The sequence below is a fragment of the Mobula birostris genome, chromosome 27, assembly GCF_030028105.1.
Source record: "Mobula birostris isolate sMobBir1 chromosome 27, sMobBir1.hap1, whole genome shotgun sequence".
Classification (NCBI taxonomy): Eukaryota; Metazoa; Chordata; class Chondrichthyes; order Myliobatiformes; family Myliobatidae; genus Mobula; species Mobula birostris.
Window position 1 is genome coordinate 32,487,326 of NC_092396.1, and position 21,874 is coordinate 32,509,199.

The 21,874-nt window shown below is 41.3% G+C and overlaps 1 protein-coding gene across 5 annotated transcripts in view; it reads left to right on the plus strand.

Annotated features, from left to right (window-relative positions):
* The window catches only part of LOC140188698 (endothelin-converting enzyme 1-like), a 214,600-nt gene that overhangs the window by 118,940 nt on the left and 73,786 nt on the right, over positions 1 to 21,874 (plus strand). The gene's annotated exons all lie outside the window — the stretch shown is intronic.

Here is a 21,874-nt window from a genome sequence, read left to right on the forward strand (position 1 = left end):
TCCAGAGGAAACATCCCAAGTTTATCCAGTCTCTGAAGAGGAAACCAAACTTGTACTGATCAAATTTTTCAATGACAATGTTTTTTTTAATTCTTTTTATCTAAGTGGCTGTAAATGATAGAGTGCCAATGTTTGAAGTGGAGAATCTTTCCAGCAATTTTCTCATTATCAGCATCTGATTGGATTATTTTGTAGTTATCTTATTGCTCTTGCTCTTGATGGGAACATGCAGTCCATGATTATTTTGTCACATTTCGTGTGGTTGCTGAGTGATCTTGGTCATCCAGGGATTGAAAAGGCAGCATGGGAACGAGGGAAAAAATCGTACATGCCAACAAAATACCTGCACGTTTCCAATTCTCTGATAGGTTATCAGCTGTCCTGCATTGTACCAGAATCTTGCATAAGCAATACAACAATAAAACATCCCTCTTCAACCACATTCCATCTTGCAACGTATAGCGACGTTGTGATAGACACATTTGCAGTGTGCCCCTGGTTCAGGAATGTATGTATCCCCATGCAATGGTTAAAATGATTTCATAAGTTCAAAGGTCAAATTTAATGTAAGAGAAATGTATACAATATACATCCTGAAATGCTTTTTCTTCACAAGCATCCACGAAAACAGAGAAGTGCCCCAAAGAATGAATGACAGTTAAACATGAGAACCCCAAAGTCCCCCCAGCTCCGCCCCCACGTGTAAGCGGCAGCGAGCAACGATCTCCCCTCCCCCCACCAGCAAGAAAAAGCGCATCGGTACCACCACCAAGCCCAAGCGTGTGCTAAGCAATAGCAAAGACACAGACCAAAGTTACCCCAAAGGCTTCGCATTTCACCCGAAATTTGACAGCCCACAGGTTCTCTCTGGCAAAGGAGAGGGAGGTGTCCCCCACTTTCACAGCGGGCGGGAGATATAACAACAACCGCTGGTTTACAATGTTAAAAGTCCGTATCATTGCTTTTTTCGAGCTCTGTGTCCAAAGATTGCAAAGACCTCGGGTCTTCGGGCTCACAGCGCAAGATTTTCCAGCCTTCCTGACGACACACGAGTCTCCAGCCGTGACACCGACCTTCGATTCGCCCGTCTCCAGAGCCCTGAGATCTTGGACTTCCGAATACGATCGAGATTCTCAGGCCAGCCCCGTGGCATGTCGAATAACGGCCAGTCGTGGAACCCAGAGAAGGGGTCCCATTCTCACAAAGAACCAAAGCCTGCGTGTAGTGCCTTTTGGGTATTGCAGCTGCCTTTGACGGCCAATTGACATCTGTGATCTCTGGCTGAGCAGGGTGGATACTGTTCGATTAGTGATTGCTTTTTCATCCCAAGCTTCCTTTTACTTTAAACACATGGCACTTTCAGTCAGACTACAACAGAGGAAGAATAATTCAGATGTGAGAATGTCTGCTACTACTGGTGTCTGAAATGTATCAATCACATGAAACACATTCCTCATCTGAAAGTGAAATGTCAAATTGGAGATTGAATTTCCCTTCATCTGACTGCTGTCAATTAAGTGCACTAGATCTGTGAAATCCAATGGATCATTGACCCAGAGGTTCCTCTGAGATCGCTTCAGTACAGAAGTTCCCTTTTACTTACTCCCTGTTGACATTATCTGTAGCGCACACAGCTTCCAGGCAGAGTGTTGCTTTCATGTGCTAAACCCAGAGAATAAAATTTCTCGTGCACTATGCATAAGTTCAATTTTAAATCGGTATGGAATACCAGATTTATTAAGAATCTGCAGCATAAAAGCACAGCTTTTATCCTTCTGATTTTAAGAGTTCAAGCCCATCCCTATTCTTCTAGAGAAGATATTGAGAACTTTGAAGTTGCCACCATGAAACATGCAGATCTAACTAGATAAGACAATTCTATCTCTATAGATGCAGCAGTATTTAATGACTTGGACTTCATCAATCTTATGAGTTTTTTTTTTAACTTCTATATTTTCAAGACATTCTGAATTCTGGTTATCATGGGCCATTCGGCCCGTCAAGTCCATGCTAAGAGTCATCCCATCAGTCCCATTTCCCCTCTTATTCCTCTGTAATGCTGCAGCTTGTTTTCTCTCAACCTTGTGTCAATTTCCCTTTTACACTAACCTACCAGTGTCTTTTTGGGAGGTGGGAGGAAAGTGGAGCACCCAGGAGAAAGTCTGTACAGATAGCATCCAGTGTCAGGATGGAACTATGTTTTGTAGAGCTGTGAGTCAGCAGCACTATTGAGTAAGGCAATATTTTCTGTGTTATTTATCCTGGCCTTGGGGTTGTTGGTTCAGTTTGAACAGTACTCCAACGTGCCCATACAAAAAGATCTTTAATGAGAACATTAAATGAGAGGAAACTTAAATTCCTGGGCCATGTCATCAGAAAGAGAGAAATAGAATGCCTTATATTACAAGGTCGTATGCCTAGGAAATGCGGAAGAGGAAGGCAAAGAAGAAAATATATGAACACTGTGAAAGAACTAACAGATCTAAGTGTGCAAGATATCATTGACGCTGTGTGGGATCATTCGATGTGGAAAGCCATGATCGCCCAAGCGTGTAACGCACAAGACACATTGAAGAAGAAGAAGACAATATAGTTTTGATCAACAGATCACCATCATCTAAAGCACACTGATGATTGTAATATCAACAACTGCTGGGCAAAAGGAGAAGCAAAGTTAACATTTCAGGTTGAATGTCATTGGTCAGATGCTGCCTGAGCTACTGAGTGTTTCCAAAATGATCTGCACTTTGCAGATTTCACAACAGTGACTATACTTGCAGAGGAGCAGCAATGTTGGTGGAATACAATTGCACTTTATGTCTGATGTCAGCATCATGAACTGTCCAAGCAAAGGTGTTCTCTATTTGCCCATTTCCAGGAATTCTCACCTTCAGAGCAGTCTCTCACACCTTCGCGCATCAGCAATACCGTGCAATTAGGACTGGGCGTGTCAATTAGTGACTAAGCTGCTCAGAAGTTGGTTAAAGCACCTCCTCCCTCACCTCCATTCAGAGCCGCAAACAGTCCTTCCAAGTGCAAGTCTGCTGGGGTCATCCCTTGTGTCCGGTGCTCCTGATGCAGCCTCCTCTACATTGGTGAGATCCATCATAAATTGGAAGACTGCTTCGCCGAGCATCTCCACAGCATCCGCTACAAGTGAAACTTCAGGATGGCCAAACATTTTAATTTCCATTCCCATTTCCATTCCAGTGTGGCAATCCATGACCTCCTCTTGTGCCAAGATGAGGCCACCCTCAGGGTGGAGGAACAACATCTCATATTCCGCCTAGGTACCTTCCAACCTGACATAATATATAAGACTGAGGTCTGAAACTTTATGGAAAGGATTAAATGTGAAATATGAGATTCAAAAAGCTCAATTCATAATGGTTTTTGCTTCTTGATAGGTTCTTTGTAGCAAAAAGGATGTGAAAATCACAAACACTGTAATGAGAAAGAATTGGATGAGAAAGTTTATCAAGTTGAACATTTCAACATCTTAAATATGAAACTAAAAAGCATTTATGCAAATTAATGGAAGAGTTTTAATTTTGTACCACCAGGCTCAAGAACAGCTCTATCCCACTGATATGACTATTGCAGGCACCTTAATATAATAAGGTGGACCCTTGACATCATTTCTGTCAGGTATCTTTTGCTAGGTCTTATAACAAAGAACCGAAAAAAAATCATAGAGTGGATCTGTTCAAAAGCATGTTTATTACTTGCAAGGAAAAGCACCTCCACTCCATGGATGGCAGTCAGCTTCTGATTTGCAGCTTACAATGTTCATTTTTATACAAGTTTTCAGGCTATTCTTTGGCTGTTATCTGTTCTGGGAGTCAGCTTCTCCATTTAGCAGCTGCAATATTCAAGGCCACACAGTATATCAGCCTCCCCTTAGTTACACAATGAACAGTGGTCAGGACATTACGTGCTTCCTGCCACGTACACACTAAGTTTATAGCAAAGCACTCGGGGATTATACAGGTTCCATTTTGTCACATCACAAGATTAAATACATTAAAACATTTCAGTTTTGAATATATTTCCACGCATTCTACCTTGTTATGGACTTGAACCTTATTGTCCGTCTGTACTGCACTTTCCCTGTAACCATTAACACTTTATTTTGCGCTTTGTTTTCCCTCGTACTATCTCAATGCACTGATGTGATGTAATGATCTGTATGGAAGGTGTGCAAAACACATTTTGCCCACTGTGTCTGGGTAAGTGTGACAATAATAAACCAATTAACCAAGGAAAAAGATGTTGGACAGGGTGATAAAAGCTGCTGTAGCTTGGGCACATTTTACCCCAGTGAGCCGTACATCTTGACAATATATAAGTGCATACAGGTTGCAGAGAGAACAGATCCACAAAATCAAGTATCTCTCCTCTTTGAGAATGATAGAGTTAGATGGCACAGGAAAAGGTCCTATGGCCTATGACTCATCATCTACCCACCATTCATTGTTGTTTTCTTTCTGTTATGCGATTGTCTGGTGCTTTGTCACTAGGTGTGGTAAAAGTTTATTTCCAATTCAGATGTATTTCAGACTCAGATTTATTTATCATACATACTTCAAAATATACAGAGAGATGTGTCATTTGCATTAATGACCACCACATCCAAGGATGTGCTGCAGGCAGCTTGCAAGTTACTCCACACATTCTGGCGTCAACATAGCATGCCAACAAAATCTCAATAGAAGCAACAGCAACAAAACAAGAACTCACAGAGCTAGACAGGCCACGTCCAGGCTTCCACTCCTTGTCCCTAGATTCTCAGACTTGCAGACACTCAGGCTTCCAATTCGGGACTTCACTCCTGATCACCGATCATGGGTTTGACCTTCAGGCCTCACCTTCTGGACTCACACAGACTTGTAACCCCAGTGACCCAAACCATTGTAACTCCTTCAGGCCCTTATGACTTCTTTAGGCCTCTACCTTAAGTTTTATACCTCCGGGCTTTAACCTTCGGCTTTACCAAAATTTATCTGGTAATTGGACCACATGTGTAGGACATTATTTCCACTTATGCCAGCTTTACACCGCTGTTTAGTTTTGTTTTTGCCTGTCACTACCCCTCAACTGGATCCACCTGCCAGTTCTCTCTCCACCCATTTTTACAGGGCTATCTCCACTCTCTCTTCCGGTCTGGGTAAAGGGTCTCAATCCAAAACATTGACTGTCTATTTCCTCCAAAGATGCTGCCTGACCCACTGAGTTTAGTCTGTTACTTAAGATTCCACCATCTCAGACCCTTGTGTCTCTACACTATGTCACTGTCATCCCCACCATCACCCCCACTACCCCATGACATGAGGTGGAAAGGACTATCTGACCTAGTACCACAGCATTATTGCATGGAGTCATAAAACCAAAGGCACTCGATTCCAGTCTCTCTATATGGAGAAAGAGTCACATGGAGATCTATACCAGGAAGGAGATTATAGTTGTTACTATACATCTGCTTGCACCAGCAGCTGCTGAGCTTTGATCTCGATATCACCCTTCTTTTCTCCCCACCCACTCACCCTCTGGTGTCTTTTTTCCTTGATCCACTTCCTTCCCAGTCAGACTCCTTTTATAGTTTCCTTTACCTTTCCACCTATTACCTCCTAGCATCTCCTCCTGCCCCAACGCACCCATCTTTCCCCTCACCTAATTTCATGTATCACCTGCCAGCTTGTACCTCACCACCCCCCCCCCCCCACCACCTTCTTATTCTGGCTTCTTGCCCCTTCCTTTCCAGTCCCGATGAAGGATGCCAGCTTAAAACTTCGACTGCTTATTCGCTTCCATAGGTACTGAGTTCATCCAGCACTGTACGTGTGTTGTTCGAGATTTTCAGCATCTGCAGAATCTCTTGTGTTTATGATGAGGCTGTGCTCACCAGCAGCTTTGTGCAATTGATTAATTCTAAACTCCAAGCACTGTGGATCTCTGACCCTTCTCTGAGCAGTGACCGTGACCTCATGTTGACTAACACTCCCCCTTCTGCAGCTGCTGATCTCTCGACCACATCCTGTATCGGCTCTGGTGCTGTGCTGTACACAATGGACTGAACTTGCTATGTTCCACATTTTAAGTAATTGCAGATAGCTCAACAACAGAGCCAAGTTCAAGTTTAATTATTACTCAACCATGCACATATACCCATGAATACACACAAACATTTCTCCAGGGTCAAGGTGCAAAACATAGTACCAACAGTTACACACAGCGCAAGGCACACATAGCACATATAAGATAGCAAGCACATGCATTACTGTGCAAAAGTCTTAGGCACCCCAGGCTTTTTGATATAAATTTTGTTTTGAATGTTTACTTTTTTGTCTTTTGCATGGGTATGTCAGTGAACAAGAGCAAATTTAGATTTCCAAGTGTTCAGTTTCCAAGAAAGTAAATATTACAGGGAAATGTTTTCATTTATTTAAAGAAAGTAACATATTAAGTAATAGGCCAATTTTTAAATAAAAGCTTCATTACTTTGTAGGTAGATAGCCCAGTGCATGATTAAACAAAGATAACAAACAGGAGCTGACGATCAAGGACATAATGAGTTGAATGAACTAAACTGATTAACTGAAACCAATCATATTTTGACCTTAAATGACTCAAGAAAGGGCACCAAAACTAGGATATTAGATATTCTGAGCATCTTGGAGAATTTAAGACAATAAAATTATGTAGCACATCAATTGAAATCTTAAAAAATGTTTGCAGAGTTTGGGAAATACATTTCCCTGAAAACTGGAGTTACCATTAATGACAATACAAGGGAGAAGTTGATGGGAAGATTTCGGCATTGTATATGAACTGCAAGGCAAGCAAGACATTGAAAAGTGAAAATGAAAGGAAAGACAAGGAAATTAAATGAAAAGCAAATTACCAAGAAATAGAAGACAAATTACAAACGTATTAATATAAGTTATCTTCATGTATATTTCTAAAAATACTTTAGTATAGCAAACCGATGGTTTAGTGGCATCTGCACTACACATTCGCAGCATGGAAAGGAACAATAAATACTTTAGTATGGATTTTTCCACATAACTATGGATAAGAATGTAGCCCTTTAAAAGGCAATTGATAAAAATATTAATTTTTTTTCTTCAGTGTTTATCAGGGCATGGATCAAGTCAGAAAAAATATCAAAATGTGAAATTATTAGTGATGTAAACACATTTTAAAATACAAAGATAAGAACCAAAATATAAACTAAGCACTGGTATATTAAACTAACTTGTAGAACCACTTCCCATTAGCTCTGGTGACCTTGGGTGCCGTCTGTGTGAAGTTTGTAAGTTCTCCTTGTGAGTTCAGGGGTTTCTCTAGATATATAGGTGAAAGGCACAATCTGGGAGAAATTGGCAGGAATGTAAAGAATATTGAAATATGAGGGAGCTGAAATTAGTGTAGAAAGTTGTGTGATAGTTAGCAAGGACTTAGTGAGCCAAAGGCCGGTATTCATACTGCTTGACTCTATGACTAATCAAACTCAATATATGTTTGATGTTCTGAAAAGTCTTCTGACAATCACATTGCATAATCCCCAACATCTAATTAATTAGATTAAATACATGCATTTTAAAAGTATCTAAGTAAGAGATATCAAAGACATACATTCAGTAATTTCACCAAAAAAGGTTTAGAAAGGGCAATAGGTGTCCAATGAGAGATAAGCCAGTTACCCTAAAATCACTTGAGATTTAAAAAATACATAAAAATGAATAATAGACATCAATTTTGAAAAAACTGTCATGCTTGTGTTAACCACTGAACTACTTGAAGAAATAAAATAATTAGTAGACAGAAAAATGCACGGATACATATGATCTAGATTTTTGGAAAAGACTGCTTAAAAGTGCAGTGAGAAAATTCAGAGCATGTAGAAGCTGAGACAAGTAACAGAACATTTGTCTGTAAGACAGAGAACAGACACAGTGGTGAAAGATGGAAAGGTCCCGCATGGATCAAGGCTTGGACCATGTTTATAATTAGCATTAACCATCAAAACTTTGGAAACCAAAATGGAGATTCTTCTGTCCAATCTCAACTGATTTTAGAATAGGATAAAATAATGATGTTTTTGAGATTTTATGTGAAGAAACAGAAACCATTATGTGGACATTTTTAAATGACCAGCCCAATGAAATTTAAGCCAGGCAAAAGCAAGAAGTTGGCTGTCCAACAAAAGCTATGCTGGTTACAGAAGAACGGACTCACTTTTGACCTGTAAGTCAACGTTCTTCACTGGAATGAGCTTGAATCTTTGATAAATGTTTTCTTTGACATTGCTAGCATTGTCCCTCCATTGATTTAATTGTCAAAAGTAAATGATAATTGGCAAGAAGCCTAGAGTGGTTTGTTCAGAGCTTTATCCACTTGAATTGATGAAGTGATTAAGATTCTCCTGTAATGACAGTGAGCCATAATCCTCTTTAGCAGTCTGAAAGTCCAGAACAAAAAAATTGATAAATGTTCCTGAACCTATTCTTCACATTGAGCTGCTTTCTTCCACCAGAAATATTTGGGGAAGATTTGTTGGAATATTAGCAGCTAACAGTTTATCTTGGCTATGTAGAATTGTGTAAAAATTACCACAATCTCATCAGTTGTACTGGAAAACAACCTTTGCTTCTGACCTCAAAGGTTCAAAGGTACAAAGGTTCAATTTAATGTCAGAGAAATGTATACAATATACATCCTGAAATGCTTTTACTTCGCAAACACCCACGAAAACAGAGAAGTGCTCCAAAGGCTGGGCTGGTCGTCCGTCACCATCGATGAAGACCTCGACACCACTAGTCACTATGAGACTGGATGCAGTGTGTCTGAAGATGACTGGTCAGGCCAGTTTGGGAACGAAATACCCTGGCACACGTTGGGCAGACATGTGTAGGCACTGTAGTTGTTGCGCTGGTGTCTCTGGACTTGCGCAGCTTGTGCTTATGTTGTGTTTCAGCAATGCGCCTTGCTTCGTAAGCTTGACAGCCCTTGTGGATGAGGCCGCGCCAGGTAGGACAGTTTTGTGCCAGCGTTTCCCAGGTGGTCGTGTCTATGTCAAGCGACTTCAGGGAGGCCTTTAGTGTGTCTTTGTAACGTTTCTTCTGCCCTCCATGCGAGCGTCTTCCAGCAGAGAGTTCCCCAAAAAGGAGCTGCTTGGGTATGCGCTCATCCGGCATGTGGATGACAAGACCTGTCCACCTTGTCTATGCTCTCATCAGCAGCGTGTGGACTGATGGTAGACCTGCTCTAGAGAGAGCTTCAGTTTCTGGTACTCTGTCTTGCCATCTGATGCCTAATATTCTGTGAAGACAAGTCATGTGGAAATGGTCCAAAGAATGAATGACAGATAAACGTAAGAACCCCAAAGTCCCGTCCCCCCCCCCCAGCTCCCCTCCCTCCCGTGCATAAGTGGCAGTGAGCAACAATCCCCACTCCCCCCCACCGGCAAAAAAAAGCAAGCATAACCAATAGCATTCAAGCGTGAGCAAAGCAAAGGTACATTTAACGTCAGAGAAATATATACAACATACGTCCTGAAATGCTTTTTTCTTCGTAACCATCCTCGAAAACAGAGCACTGCCACAAAGAATGAACGACAGTTAAATGTCAGAACCCCAAGAAGCCCCCAGTTCCCCTCCCTCCCGTACTTAAGCAGCAACATGCAACAATCCCCCCTCCCCCCATCAGCAAAATTAAAGCATCAGCACCGCCACCGAGCACTCAAACATGAGCAAAGCAACGGCAAAGACACAGACTTGCAGTGACCCCAAAGACCTGGCGTATCACCCAGCATTCAACATAATACAGGTTTTCTCTCTCTCCCTAATGGGAGAAAAAGGGTGTCTCCATTTTCCCAGCAAGCGGGGAAACATAGGAAACAACTCACTGGTTTACAATGTTAAGAAGTCCGTTACATCGCTTTTATCGAGCTCTGTGCCTGAAGATCGCAAAGATCCCGGGTCTTCGGGCCCTCAGCAGATATCCCGACACCTCCGACGACACACGGGTTTCCTGCCATGACAACGACCCTCAATCCGCCCATCTCCAATGCCCCGAGATCTTAGGCTTCCAAATTCGAGCCGGACTCTCAGGCCAAACCCTTGGCATGCCGAACAACAGCCAGTCCTGAAACCCTGAGAACGGGTCCCATTCTCACAAAGAACCGAAATCAGTGTGTCACTCCAGGTCAGGGTCTTCGAAAGAACCCTGAAAGGGAAAAATAGAGAGATTAAAGATGGAAACAGAGCTGTTTCTGAAGATGGAAGCAAAGGAGTCGCCGTTTAGCACCATCTTAACTTCACTCCATTTCCCCGAAGTTATTCAAATTCCCCGGGTTTCCATTCAAATTCATTCCAAAAATGTGAAGCCCAAAGCTCCGGATGTAACTCTAAACACTGAACTTGTAGGTTTTGTATAGTTTAACTATTTTATGTTTTGTAACTTCAAAACATTAAAGTAATTCAAAAGAAGTCATGGGAACCTGGGGGTGTAGGTCTAACTTCATGTTTATTTCAAGTGAAGTGCTCATGTATCATGTGGTAGCATGATGATGTATGTAGTTCACATTTTTACATAATACCCATAATTAATTATTTAAACAAACAAGAATGCTTAATCAAACAATATCTACAGGGTTACTCAAATATTATTGAAATAGTAAATATACAATGTATTACATCTCAAATTTTTACTTTTGTGTTTTGTCTTACTATATAATAATCCATTTGCTTTTTATTGTGCACTGTCTCCTTGGGTGCTTTTGATATCTCAAAGGTTTCAAAGGTACATTTAATGTCAGAGAAATATTTACAATATACGTCCTGAAATGCTTTTTCTTCGCAACCATCCTCGAAAACACAGCACTGCCGCAAAGAATGACCGATAGTTAAATGTCAGAACCCCAAGAACCCCCCAGCTCCCCTCCCTCCCACGCTTAAGCAGCAACATGCAACAATCCTCCTCTCCACCATCGGCAAAAATAAAGCATCGGCACCGCCACCAAGCACTCAAGCATGAGCAAAGCAACGGCAAAGACACAGACTTGCAGTGACCCCAAAGATTTCACATTTCACCCAGTATTCGACATACCACAGGCTCTCTCTCTCTCTCTCTCTCCCTATTAAGGGAGAGAGAGGTGTCTCCGTTTTCACAGCAAGCGGGGAGACATAACCATCAACTCGATGGTTTATGATGTTAAAAGTCCATTATGTTGCTTTTTTTTTTTCAAGCCCTGTACCCAAAGATCTGGGCACACAGCCATAGATAATCTGACTGCCCTGGCGACACACGGGTCTCCTGCCGTGACACCGACCTTCGATCCACTGGTCTCCAGATTCCCGAGATCCTAGGCCTCCAAAGCCAAGCTGGACTCTTAGGCCAAGCCCTTGGCGTGCCAAACAACAACGGCCAGTTATGAAACTCCAAGAGTGGGTCCCATTCCTGCAAAGAACTGTAATCAGCGTGTAACTCAAGGTCAGGGTCTTCGAAAGAACCCTGAAAGGGAAAAATAGAGATATTAAAGGTGGAATATTATCCTGCAAAATCAACTGTGTTCAAGAGCTGTCTTTATTTGTCTTACTGAATTTCCTCGTGATGCTGGTCTTGCTCATTCCATCACATTATCACCTGTAATGCCCTGGTTAAGATTTTTACTGCTATGCTGCAAGTATTTCATTCTACCAGTTCTGTAAGAGCAGTCTTTTCTGCTTTCACCTTGTTTGGATTTGAGCTGTCACAAGAGGCTTGCTGTTCAACGTAGGACTCTGGTGTCAGCCAATCAGCATGGTAGGATTAGGAGAAGGTTCTAGGGAACACTGGGTGGAGAGGTCTTTGTTGGCAGGAGCTGGGAGAAGACAGGAGGGAAGATGGCTGAGGATGCTGATCCTGTTGCACAAGGTGCTTTGTGCAGATGAATGGCTTTAAAGAGGAAGGACCAATACTCCCCTGTATTGGTCAAGATGGATTTCAAGTGACATTCAGAAGGTGGTGAGTGCTTTCACACAGACAGAGGGTCCAGCTCATGAGTTACAGACAAGTTCAAGATTTAAGCTCCACTGTACATATGTGACTGTTTAAGTACAATGGCCCCTTTTTGTTCTTTTTTCCCTTTCCTTGATAACTGTTTACTTAAGTTAACATTCTTAAATATACTTCTGATTAATTGTATGCAGTGTACAATCTGTTGTTTCTTGCCGACAGGCTATTGCCGGGGGAAGTAAATCACACAGCATTGGCACAAACCGGGGTTTGGGTGGGCAAGACATCCCAACCTCACAGATTTTGGCAGAACTAAAGTCATATACTCCCCAGATGTGCAACGCCTGAGAAAGGTGGGATTCTTGCTGCAGAATCCAGTGGCTATAGCGAATGGCATTTCCAGAGATGCCCGGTAAAAGGGGGTTTCACACCAGTGAATAGATGTGACTGTTCCAGTATCAATGCACTGGACAAGCTGTTAAATACCCAGATACAGAAGCAGATTCAATCTGAGGGTTCGTTGTTGTCAGTATGACAATGTATTGGAATACAATAACCTCCCTGAAAATCTAATCAATTCTGAAAGCAAGCATTAATTGTAATTATCCTGGTTGGTGTTATAGTATGAATCCAACCGCGCCAGCCTCTAGGGTTTAGACGTTCCAGTTCTCCAGAGTTTAGTTAGCTGGCACGTTCCATTTAAAGATTATGACCTGCTCCACTAATTGGCGGCTATATTTTGGCACTAAGAATTGGATAGTCAAGGCACACCTGAACTCAGGATCTCTGCTCAATCGTCAGCTCAACTTTGGTTCGGTTGGTGATTGCATTTAGGATTTCTGTCTTGTTTGGGTTCTTATCTCGTCTTGTCGAGTTCTCGTCTAGAACCACATTCTCATCTCAGTCTCGAAATCGTGTCTCGATTCTAGTCTTGGATACTCCAACCCCTTGGTCCTTACCATCCTTCCCTAGGTTTATTGTCGTAGCTGGTGAATGTTGGTTGAAATTGAATAATGTCTTGAGAGGTTGATGATAATTTCCAAAAATCAGCTAAGATTTGAGGTTCTGAGTTATCGGGAGAAGTTGGACTTCAATCCTTGAAGCATAGGACGTAGATTGGGTGAATGCAGTCAGTCACTTTCTTTGGGAAAGGGAATCAAAATCTAGAGGACGCAGCTTTTAAGTTGAGAAAGGGATCATTTAAAAGGGGACCTGTGGAGCAACTTCATCCAGAAGTGGTATTTAAAGTATCATTTTTTGGCACATGAATAGGGAAAGTTTTGGGAAGTTACCACCCTTTTTGTGCCAGTTATTCATGCAGACACAAGAGACTGCAGATGCTAGAATCTGCTGGAGGAACTCAGCAAGTTGAGCAGCATCTGTGGGGGGAGTGGAACTGTTGAGATATCAGGTCAAAGCTTTGCATCAGTACTGAGAGTGGAGTGGGAAGTAAGGTGGAACGGAAGGAGAAAAAGGAAGTAGTGGGGTAGAGTATGTGGACTCCATCCCTCCCCTTCATCCATCTGTCCTTTTGTACCCAATATCCCTCACCTCTCCTCAGTCCACCTATCAACTACCGGCTCCCCCTCACCATTGACAGCCTGACACAGGGTAATTCAGGACAATTCCTCTCCTCTATCTCCACCCCCTCCCCCGCCCCACTGTTGTTGCTCAACCAGCTGTGTCCCTCCAGCAGTTTGATTTTTGTTAAGTTATTCACGTTTTTTTCCATGAACTGTCATTTCCTGAGAGAAATCTACTTCACGTGTACCCGCTCTGTTCCTGATTCCTGCTGTCTAAGATACCTTCTGGTTTAAGACGGCACTGTTGAAGGCGAGTGTCTACTTACTAATTGTCTGCAAAACAAAGAATACAACAAAATACTATATTGATAACACTACTTCTGTAAAAAAAAAAATACCTAGGGCAAACGATCACTACAAACAATAGAGAGGTGAACGAAGACTAGGCTGAGTCAAGGGTCGAAGTGTGTGAAGTCAAGGTAAGTTCGAGGCATATTCGAGGCAAAATCGGGGCGAGCAGAGCGGAGGAGGGCCGTGGCCAGTCCACCCAAGCCAAGAGCAAGGTTTGATCAGTCTAAGCAGCAGCTGATTTGGAAAGGTTGGGTACAGGCTGAAATGTGGCGGCAGAGTCCAGGCCCAGAGTGTACTGATGCAACTGGGCCCGGTTCGTAGAGCGAGGAAGGCTCTGATGTTTGGACAATTTAAGCACCAGGCCAGATGGATTGAAAAGGCAGGGCATCAGGACCAGAGGCGAGGGAAGGGCCAGTTCTACTGCTGCTCTGCAGCATTAACTCCACTCTTTGCTGCCCTGAGACTGAGGCTGTGGCCTGGTCCAGACTCTGTGCCTGCAGAGACCAACAACGTTTACTCCTCTTTGTGCTGGGCTGCGGCCTGCTTTGGGACTCACTTTCCTTCTGAATAATATGTGCTTACTTTTATTGCTTGCACAATTTTTTTCCTCTCTGCACATTCGGTGTTTGTGTTTTTTTAAGGGTTCTTTTGGATTCCTTTGTTTTGTGGCTGCCTTTAAGGAGACAAATCTCAAGGTTGTATAATCAATTTGAATTTTGAACCTACTACTTTGCAGTCTCTTGTGGGGGTCTGATCCATCATTGGCCTCATCTTTGATTCCAGTATCTCATTTAGGCTTCTATTCAGCAGAGTGGTGCCTCTCCTTCAATAACTGACTACAAAGGCCCAGGGGATTCTAACTTTATTCCTGAATTTCACTGGGATATCCTTGGCAATCGCACTCCAGCACCTGCTTTTGACTACTTGACATTGAGAATCATTCCTTTTATGTCCCATCAGGAGAACTGTAAATTATATTGTTTTTAAACCAAAAAGCATAGAAAGAGGAAATGCATTTCAGATGTTTAATATATCTGTATTTGTATGACAGATTGCAAGTATCACTTAGTAATTGGCAGCATTCCGTTTAAGGAAATTGGGCAAAGGACGCAAACCTGCCACAGCCAGTAAGCAAGGTCAGAGTGCAGTTTGCTGCAAGAAGCCTTTGTACCAACCCTTTGCTCTGTGACAATTCTCCAGTTTAAGGCAGACCCATGAAATGGTTTGGCTTCAAATGGATTCCAGCACTGTCCCAGGGGCTAAAAGGGCATTATTTCCTGAATTCCATTGTGTGAGAAAAGGGGAATGAGTTGTATGAGTTTTTTTTTACACAGAGAGAGCTGTGTGCCTGGAACACACTGCTGAGCATGGTGCTTGAGGTTGATACAATACACACATTTAAGAAAGTCTTAAATAGACGCATGGATGAAAGAACAATGGAGGGCTATACGGGAGGGAAGGGTTAGATTGATCTTAGAGTAGGTTAAGGGATTGGCAGGACATCATGGGCCAAAGGGCTGTACTATTCTATGTATCATGTCGGCCAGCACAACATTGTGGGCTGAAGGGCCTTAACTGTGCCGTACTGTTCTATGAAGTAGATCTGGTTAGTGACTGGACAAAGGCACACAAAATAAGAAAACATGAGTAGGAGTAGGCCACTCAGCCCATCCAGCCTGTTCTGCCATTCCATGTGATCCAGTCTTCACTCTGTACCAGGTCCCCATAATCCTCAGTCCCCAGAACCTTCATCTGCCTCCACTTTAAATAGCCGCCGTGATCCCAGGGGTAGCTGTTCCCACTTGTAGCTTGGAATTCTCCACTTTAAATAGCTGCAATGATCCCAGGGGTAGTTGTTCCTACTTGTAGCTTAGAATTCTCCACCTTAAATAACCGCAATGATCCTGGGATAGTTGTTCCTACTTGTAGCTTGGAATTCTCCACTTTAAATAGCTGCAATGATCCCAGGGGTAGTTGTTCCTACTTGTAGCTGGGAATTTGGTTTTGTGACCAGGCTGCTCTAGCTGGGATTGTTTTCTTTTGAGAAGAGAAAGCGCAATTTAATCAGTGTATAAACAGAGAAAAAAAATCCCTGTGGTTTTGTTTAGTGATGGAGCCCTATAAACTACCAATGTCATATAACTACATTGTGCCAAGATGAGGCCACCCTCAGGATGGAGGAGCAACACCTCTATTCCATCTGGGTACCCTCCAACCTAATGGTATGAATTTCAATTTCTCCCTCCAGTGAACAAAAATTCCACCCCCCCCCCCACTACCCACGATTCCCTACTCTGACCTTTTACTTTTTCTCACCTGCCTATTACTTCCCTCTGGGTCCCTTCCACCTTCCCTTTCTCCTATTGTCCATTCTCCCCTCCTATCAGATTCTTTCTTCTCCTGCCCTTGACCTTTCCCATCACCTGGCTTCACCTATCACCTTCCAACCAGCCACGTTCCCCTCCCCCACTGTTCAGGCATTTCCCCACTCCCCCTCAGTCCTGATGAAGGATCTCGGCCTGAAACATCGACTGTTTTCTCTTTTCCACAGATGCTGCCTGACCTGCTGAGTGATCCAGCATTTTGTGTGTCACTTTTCATTCAACTATTGTCAGATGTTCTTGTCACTGGAATGAAATAAGTGGGAGAGTCAGAGAGCACAGAAGTAGGCCCTTTGGTCTATCAAGTTCATGCTACTCATGAAGTGCTCAACTGTACTAATCCCATTTTATTCTCCGTGCATTCCCAACAATTCCCCTGAAATTCTCTCACTCACATCAATTTGGGATGTGGGAGGAAAGTGGACTTTCCGGAGGAAACCCACACTGTCACAGGGAGAACGTTCAAACTCCACTTAGACAGCAGCAGAGGTCAGGGGTTGAATCTACCCATTGTGCTACTGTTCCACCTGTTTCTGTTAGCAACCAGACTTCCAAGTGCATTGAGACCATCCATCAGTGTTAATGTTCTCAGTACAAAACAAGCAGAGATGACAGTGGGCATCCCCGTTCTTCAGTACACACAAGAGAATCTAGGCCCATTCTAGAGTACATTCTTTGTCAGTTAAAGATGTGACCTTTATTTTTGGGAAAAGTATTTGTGTTTGAGGTGAAATGCAATCCAGTCTCCACTGTCTGTGAGCCATATGAGCTCTCGTTACTCTTACTTCAGTTTTTTTGACAGTTTGGGCAATGTGAAATGAACAAAATTGTTGTTAGAGCTAGGTTAAAAAGTCCCAGTAAATGTTTACAGAGATGGGTTGTTTTTTCAAATTTTACCTGTCTTAGACATTTTTAAATGATGCTTGCAATGGCATATTTTAACTGGGGAGCCCGGTAAATGAGTGTAATTAAGACATGGTGACACCCTTGCCTAGCCAAGGCAAACCCATGATTTGGAGCCGGTTACCACAAAGTCGATAGAATGTGTAGAAACGAGGTGTGTGGAAAAGCAACAAACTGGTACTTTATTGAGTTTGTAGTTTGGGAAGAAATAACATAAAACTGTAGTCAAAGAGAGCTTGTCATGACCTGTCGGAGAACTAACTGATGTGAGCACTGGTTGTTGGATTTACAAAACCGTACAGCATTCACCAATTTTGATAATCCTGGATGTTAATGAGATGTAAATAGCTCATTCTTCATGGCAGTTGACTTCACTATTATATACATTAATTTTTTTAGGGTATATTTCCTACTTTATTTCCCACTATATTATCAAAACCGCCTACTATAGAAAGAGCACACAGAGCTTTTACGTCGAAATTTAAAGATCCAAATAGACCAAGGTCTGTTTTGGTCTGTTTTCATCATTTTAAAATTAAAGATCAAATAATGCAACAGGCAAGAAAACAGAGAGTTTTTAGATTTATGGAATCCGAGCTCTGTTTTTATGATGATTATCTGCGGGAGGTAATGGAACAAGGATCAAGATTTGCCCTGGTAATGAAACAGGCGTATGATAAGAAATTCTTTCTTTCTTTGCGTTACCTGAAAAGAATTAAGGTTTTTCCTTCTAACCCTCCTCCTCGTACATTTTTTGATCCAAAAGCTGCATTGGAGTTTGTTCAAACTATACCTGTCGCCATTACCAAATGAATTGTCTGAAATCAGTTATTTGTATATTCTTGGCATTTCGGAAAGAAGATTTATGAAGGTTACTTGGATATTTTATTGAGAGACTAATGAAAGAAGATAAGGAGAGTCGTTCGTTATTGTATTTTTTTTTGTAAAGAAGATTTATGGTTCAAGTATGACTTTAAATGGTTACTCGGACATTCGACTGAGAAAAAGAAGTTATATACCCTAAATTAAAGCAGATTGAAAGGATCAGTTATGTGGTCAGGGTCAGACAAGGATCACACTTGCTGACTGATCTTTTCCTTTCAATTTATCTTGGCCAGTTTTGCATTAAGTTGGCTTCATTTAAGTTGTAAATGTAAGCAGCCTCGGCTTGGCCTTTTTCCCTGCATGCCCATTTAGCCAATAACTGCAGACTCTGAACCTTTCTACTTCTTTTCCCCAGCTCGGGATCTCTCATTAATGATGGCTTTGTTTTCTGTTTATTCTGTCAGGGATCACCTTGGGCTTCCTTCCCTGTCAGGGATAGTTGATTCTACTGATGCCCATTGTGTACGAGGTGCAGTGGACAATGATGTTTGCATCTGTGCATGCCTGCAGAGAGGAAGGTGATTGCAGTGCCAGTTAGAGTGATGGAAGAATTAGTGGATGGGGGAAGGTGCGGAGGGATTGATACTTTCTCAGTTACAGTGAGAAGGGGATGTCACAGTTACTTACACTTAGTGACCACTTTATTAAGTTTATCTTTACACCATTAATGCAAATAACTAATTGTGTGGCAGCAACCCAATGCATAAAAGCATGCAGACATGGTCAAGAGGATCAGAATAGGGAAGAAATGTGATCTAAGTGACTTTGACCGTGGAATGATTGCTGGTGCCAGAAGGGGTGGTTTGAGTATCTCAGAAACCGTTGATCTCCTGGGATTTTCACACACAACAATCTCCAGAGTTTAGAGAATGGTGTGAAAAACAAATAAAAACATTCGTTGAGTAGCAGCTCCGTGTGCAAAAACATGGTGTTAATGAAAGAGGTCAGAGGAGAATTTCCAGCTAGGTTCAAGCTGACAGAATGGTAACAGTAACTTAAATAACCACACTTTACAACGGTGGTGTGCAGAAGAGTATCTCTGAATGCATAAAACATCAAACCTTGGAGTGGATGGGCTAAAGCAGCAGAAGACCACGAGCATACAATACACTCAGTGGCCACTTTATTAGTGCAGGAGGTACCTAGTAAATCCGTGAGGAAGGAATCTGTGCTGGTCATTGCTGAGGAGGCAGTTGCGGAGGAGGTGTCAGAAATGGAGGCTGTGTTCACAAAAACAGGAACAGGAATAGGCCACTCGACCCATCAAGCCATCCCTGCAATTCAATATGTTCAGGGCTGATCTATGCTGGCCTTAACTCCTCCTCTGTGTCTGTTCCCCATAGCCCACAATTCCTTGACTTTTCAACTATTTATTTATCTCCACCTTAAGCATGGAGACCCAAGAGGCTGCAGTCACCACTCATTCTTCTAAACTCCAAGGAATAAAGAGCTAAGTAACACACACAAAATGCTGGAGGAACTCAGCAGGCCAGGCAAAAGAGCACAATCGACGTTTTGGGCCAAGACTCTTCAGTAGGAATAGGCCGGAAATGTTGGCTGTAGTCCTGCTGAAGGGTCTCGGCCCGAAACGCCAATGGTACTCCAGCATTTTGTGTGTGTTACTTGGATCTCCAGCATCTGCAGATTTTCTCTTGACTGTGAATAAAGACCCAAGTTGTCCAGTGTCTCCTGTTGGGAGTGGGTTGTGTCTGCCATTTTCATTTTTAAAATCTTTTTATTGATACATAATCTTCTACAGCTTTAAAATGGTACAAGATTTCAGCAAATTTCTATAAATACAGTTAATAAAGCTGAAGAAAAAAAACTTATCAAAAAAGAATAATATATGAAAATGAAAAAAAATATATTTTTTATAAAGAAAAGAAGGAAAAAGAGAACCCCAACTACTAAAAGAAAAAATCCCCAGTAACAACAAGAGAAAGAAAAAGAAAAAAGCAGAAAAAAGAGAGAGAAAAAAAAAACCATTAGGAACCAAGACCCGGAGCACTACATCTGACAGCCATCTATCTATATAAAGAAGAAAAACCATCAACCACCAATTCACAATTATATAAAATAAGATTGGAAGGAAACCATATAAATTAATTCAAATTAAATGATAATATTTGGCAAAAGAGCCCCATCTTCTCTCAAAGTCGAATCGAAGATCAAAAGTTCTACTTCCAATTTTTTCCAAGCTAAGACATAACATTACTTGAGAAAACCATTGAATTAACGTAGGGACAGAGGTATCTTTCCATTTCAATAAAATAGCCCTTCTTGCCAACAATGTGACAAATGCGATTACATGTTTGTCTGAAGATAAAATACCCTGAGTATGATGCGGAACTATTCCAAATAGAACTGTCAATGTATTAGGTTGTAAATTAACTTACAGAGCTTTAGAAATTGTAGAAAATAAATATTTCCAAAAAGATTTTAATGAAGAACATGACCAGAACATATGTGACAAAATGGCTTCTTCAACCTATCACAATAGTTGTTTATGTTAAGAAATATTTTGGATAGTCTCTCCTTTGCTAAATAATAACGGTGAACAATTTTAAATTGAATTAAACAGTGATTGGCACATCGAAGAAGAATTGACCATTTTCAAAACTCGCAACCAATCTTCATTAACAAAGGTCATATTAAGTGCTCTCTCCCAATCTTGTTTAACCTTTAGTGAGAGGTTATCTTTTTGTAGTAAAAAGAAATTATAAATTCTACCAATGGAACCTCTCACTAAAGGATTCATATTTAAAATAGTATCCAACAAATCAGATTCTTGCATATATGGAAACTTAGATATGTATTTTTGTAAAAAATGTCTAACCTGAAAATATTGCAGGAAGTGTGTCTGAGAGAGAAAATATTTGCTAATTAACTCTCCAAAAGTCATCAATCGACCACCACAAAATAAATCTGCAAAAGAACATCCAAAGACTCATTCCACTGAGATGCAACACTGAGCGTCATAGGAAGTCATTCCTGCCTGTGGCCATCAAACATTACAACTCCTCCCTTGGAGGGTCAGACACCCTGAGCCAATAGGCTGGTCCTGGACTTATTTCCTGGTATAATTTACATATTACTATTTAATTATTTATGGTTTTATTACTATTTAATTATTTATGGTGCAACTGTAACGAAAACCAATTTCCCTCGGGACCAATAAAGTATGACTATGACTACTATGACTAACAGATCCCGTTATTTCTCCATAAGAGTAAAATGGGATCGGTTATTGATGGTTTAAATAGAAAATTTTGATATAAAGAGCTAGACAATTTAAATTGTTTAAAATTAAAAGAGTTGCGAAACTGAAACCAAATCCGTAAGGACTGTTTAATAACAGGGTAGAGCTTTAAATCTGGAACTTTAGCAAGTTGTAAAGTTAGCAAGAGCTCCTAATAATGAGGTTAAAGATAGCTTTTAATTCCAAATCAATCCAAGCTAGTTTTTGACTCTTGTCAAGCCAATATAGCCAAAAACATAATTGTCAAATATTAACAGCCCAATAATACAATCTTAAATTAGGTAGTGCAAGTTCAACATCTTTTTTAGATTTTTGTCAATGATACTTATTAATTCTTGGTTTTTTATTATTCCAAATAAAGGATGAAATAATAAAATCAATTTGATCAAAGATTTTTTAGTTAAAAAGATAGGTATATTTTGAAAAATATATAAAAATCTAGGTAAAATCATCATTTTCACGGCATGAATACAACCTATTAAAGTGTAAGTGGGTTCCATCTAGAAAATAATTGTTTCATGGAGTCCATTAAAGGAACTACATTAGCTTTATAAAGATCTTTATATTTTTTAGTA